Here is a 4389-nt window from a genome sequence, read left to right as displayed (position 1 = left end):
ATTTTTTGGTTGCAGCTGTCATTGTTGTTTGGCAGGCCCAGGCTGGATTCGAACCCGCCACCTTAGGTGTATGTGGCTGGCGCCTTAGCCATTTGAGCCACAGGCACTGAGCCATAAAATTTTATATTAGAAATAAACATGATTTCTATAAATGGAAGAACCAGATTAAAATAACCCATGACTACAGTTACATCTATTCTTCTGAAGGAGATGGGGTATCTGTGCCTATCCACAATGAAGATCCCAGCGTGCTAGTCCCTATAACCTCCTGGATAAATGGTGATTCCTCAGAATTGAAAGCTAAAGGCCTCTAAGCCCTCACCAAGCCCCAAATCAAACAGTTCTAGTGCCAAGGACTGATTCCTTGAACTAGTCAGGGCAGCAACTGGCCAGAGTTTTCCCAGGATCTGGGTAAGTGAGATTTGAGATCACTATAATGCACCAACAAGTATCAACTGATTGTCTACAGGTACCAAGAACCCTGCACTGCTAGGCAACAGCAGGGGCCACAAAATTAGTATCCAATCAATAAACACCATCTGAGCTTCTGATCTGCAGTAAGTCTGAGGCATAGGGACCCAGAGTGAATCAGAGAGGTTCCTGCCCCAAGACCACAAGCAGAAGGAGACACAGAGACCAGTGGTGTAGGCACAGGGCAGCTGTGTCACCCAGAAGCCTTTGGATGCAGTGATTAACCTAGCCTGGAGCTATCCAGGAGAGCTTTCCAGAGGAGGCTGACATCAGGTTGGATTTGTGTATTTATTTTCACTTTTATTTTTTTTAGACAGAGTCTCAAGTTGTTGCCCTGGGTAGAGTGCCGTGGTGTCACAGCTCACGCAACCTTCAACTCTTGGGCTTAAGCAGTTCTCTTGCCTCAGCCTCCCAAGTAGCTGGGACTACAGGCACCCACCACAACACTCAACTATTTTTTCACTGTAGTTGTCATTGTTTGGCAGGCCTGGGCTGGGCTTAAACTTGCCAGGTCCAATGTATGTGGCTGGCACCTTAGCCGCTGAGCTACAGGCACTGAGTCTAGGCTGGGTTTTTAAAGGGTCAATTTACCAAGTGAAAAGAGAAAGAATATTCCAGGCAGAATATATCAAGTGCAAAGTGGGGTGGCACAGAAGAGTGGGGGGAGGGTGGTACAGTGTTCCATGGGGTTCCTTCCGAAGGATAGGAAGAAAGTAGCCAGAAAGGTCAATGGCTCAAAGTGTGAACTATATCCTGAGAGCTGGTGTGCGTGTGCGTGTCTGGGGAGATACACCAAAGGATTTAAACAAGGGTGTTGTGGACTGGTTTCTGCTCAAAAAAGTTCCCCTTGATGCAGGTCTCTAAGGGCTGGGAGGAAGGGGATCAGTGAATTTGGGACAAACAGCACAGAGGCCCTGGGCATCAAGGCTGCCTCCTCCACACACAGCACTTCTTCCTTCACCCTTATGAAACAGCCCTGAGAGCACAGTAGGACACGCATCCCCAGCCAGAGAGGAGTAGAAGGGAGGGAGCTAAGTCAACCAGGGAAATTTTCTGCCTCTTGTCCCATTTAGGACTGGTCTAATCAGAGCTTAGCTGGTGAGCTGAGCTGCTTAATAGTGTGGATGCCATGATGTCTCATTTCAGAGCCAATTAGGAAGCATGCAGCTTTGATGGTTGTAGGCAGCCACCTTACAACCAAGAGGGAAGCTGGTGTGAAGACAAAGCCGATGCACAGAGAGGGTCAGGGGGAAATCACAGAAACGGAGAGCACGCCTGCCTCAAACCCCACCTCCCTACTGACTTTTCAGGTAGAATATGCAGCCAATTCATTTCTTCAGCTGTTAGCAGATTAATTTGAGTTAAGGTTTGCTATTACTTGTTACCAAAAGTGCCTGATCTCATACTTGGTAGGAGAGGATGAGTATGAATTAGGGCAATGAAAGAGGAGGACAAGGATGCCAATTCATTGGGTGAATAAGATTTTCCAGGAAATACCTAGAGAATAATCACATTATCCAGGTGGTAGCCTCCAGGTTGTACTGGCTAAAAACGCTACAGCAGTGATTCTCAAACTTGAAAGTGCCTCAGACCCACTTGGAGTACTTCTTAAAAGAGATCACTGGATCCCACCCCAGAGCTTCTGATTTAATAGGTTTGGGGTAAAGTCTGAGAATCTGGTTTGTAACACATACTCAGATGCTACTGATGCTGGTGGTCCCTTCACCTCATTTTGAGACCTATTACCAAACAGGAATTCACAAAGGAACAAGCAGCCTTGACCTCGGGACCACATCTCTTCTCCTTTTAATAAAAATGTAATGCAAGATGGTGGCAGAGAAGCTCAGGGGCAAACCAGCAGAAGTACTTACTGTCTTTTATGCTCCTTGTTATTCTGAATTACATCTCTGGTGTACTTTTTGCTTCTTGGCTCAAACCATAGAGTTAGAGACTTTGGTAGGATGTAAGATGGTCCCTGTCAGCCTTTACCAAGATGGTTTGGGAAGCATAAGGTATTCAAAAGAAGCTTTAGGGATCTGTACCACTAAAGACAATATTGGAGTCAGTTCCAATGAGTATATTAAAAAAAATAAGTTTTTTTTTTTTTTTTGGAGACGGAGCGTTACTTTGTCAACCTCAGTAGAATACCGTGGCATCATAACTCACAGCAACCTCAAACTCTTGGGCTCAAGTGATTTTCTTGCCTCAGCTGCCCAAGTAGCTGAGACTACAGGCACCTGCCACAACACCTGACCATTTTTAGAGATGGGGTCTTGCTCTTACTCAAGCTGGTCTCAAACCTGTGAGCTCAGGTAATCTACCCAACTAGGCCTCCCAGAATGCTAGGATTACAGGCGTGAGCCACCACGTCCAGCCAAAAACATAAATATAATCATATACATAATCTCCCATCTTAAAAAAAAACACCTGTGAGGGCCTTTGAGTATGTGTCAAGAGGGGGTTGGTAAAGATCAGATGGGTAGAAATGACTAAAAGCACAAGCAACAAAAGAAAAGCTTATGTTCAATTTCATCAATATTAAAAGTCTGAATCAAAGGGCAGTATCAAGAAAATGAAAAGATAATGCAAAAAAGGAGATATTTGCAAATCATGCATCTGATAAAGGACTTATATCTGGAATATATAAAGAACACTTACCACCAATAATAAAAGAGAAAATAACCCAATTTGAAAATGGACAAAGAATTTGAATAGATATTTTTCCAAAGAAGTACAAATGACCAAAAAGCACATGAAAAGATGTTCCAAGACTGCTAGTCATTAGGGAAATGCTGATCAAAACTGCAAGGAGATACCACTTCATACATGCTAGAATGCCTAGAATTAACAAGATGAACACCTGCGGCTAATTGAACACTCCTTTCCTCATGAGGGCCTTGTGAGCAATGGCCACAAATAGCAGCCTCCTTGGTTGCGTATGCAGCCTGTTGCTTGTATGGATTGCTCTAAGGGATCCTGGAGACAGTTCTTTCCAATATGTGTTCATGTATTAGACCTTGTGCTGTCCCCAGTCTAGACTCCAGACCGATATGCACAGTGCCTTTGGAAAGCCCCGGTGCACTGTGGCCAGGGTTCACATCAGCCTAAGTCATCATGTCTATCAAACTGCAGAACAAGGAGCATGTGATTAAGGCTCTCTGCAAGGCCAAGTTCAAGTTCCCTAGCCTCCAGAAAATGCACATCTCAAAGAACTAGGGCTTTACCAAGTTTAATGCATATGAATTTGAAGACATGCTAGCTGAGAAGCAGCTCTTCCCAAAAGCCTGTGGGATCAAATGCATCCCCAATCGTGGTCTCCTGGACAAGTGGCAGGCCCTGCACACACGATGCCTTTCACTATGTTACCTCCTCATTTGTGCCTACCAATAAATCCTATTTCCTGTCAAAAAAAAAAAAGATGAACAACAATAAATGCTGGTGGGAATATGGGTAAACTAAAATACTCATACATTGATAGTGGAAATGTAAAATGGTACACACACTTTGGAAAACAGTTTGGCAGTTCCTTAAAATATTGAACATAACATTACCATACTATACAGCAATTCCTTCCTAGATACGGGTTCCAAAAGAACTTTTAAAATATGTGCACTAGTTGGTTCAGCACCTATAACTCAGCGGCTACAGCACCAGCCACATATACCAGGGCTGCCAGGTTCAAACTTGGCCCAGGCCTGCTAAACAACAATGACAACAACAACAACAGAAAAAATAGCCAGGCACTGTGGCAGGTGCCTGTAGTCCCATCTACTTGTGAGGCTGAGGCAAAAGAATCGCTTAAGACCAAGAGTTTGAGGTTGCTGTGAGCTGTGACACCATGGCCCTCCATCAGGGGCAACAAAGTGAGACTCTGTCTCAAAAAAAATAAAATAAGGCTCGGCACCTGTGGCTCAAGTG

At 44.4% G+C, this 4389-nt stretch overlaps 1 protein-coding gene and 1 pseudogene across 3 annotated transcripts in view; one reads left to right on the top strand and one right to left on the bottom strand.

Moving 5' to 3' along the window:
* STK10 (serine/threonine kinase 10) overlaps positions 1-4389 on the bottom strand; it is a 149263-nt gene that overhangs the window by 90042 nt on the left and 54832 nt on the right. The gene's annotated exons all lie outside the window — the stretch shown is intronic.
* On the top strand, positions 3332-3459 carry LOC111727203 (annotated as a pseudogene).

This window comes from Otolemur garnettii, unplaced genomic scaffold (assembly GCF_000181295.1).
Source record: "Otolemur garnettii isolate 467f Iridium unplaced genomic scaffold, OtoGar3 scaffold00003, whole genome shotgun sequence".
NCBI classification, from domain to species: Eukaryota; Metazoa; Chordata; class Mammalia; order Primates; family Galagidae; genus Otolemur; species Otolemur garnettii.
The sequence above is the reverse complement of the archived record's forward strand: the minus strand, read 5'-3'. Positions and strand labels throughout refer to the sequence as shown.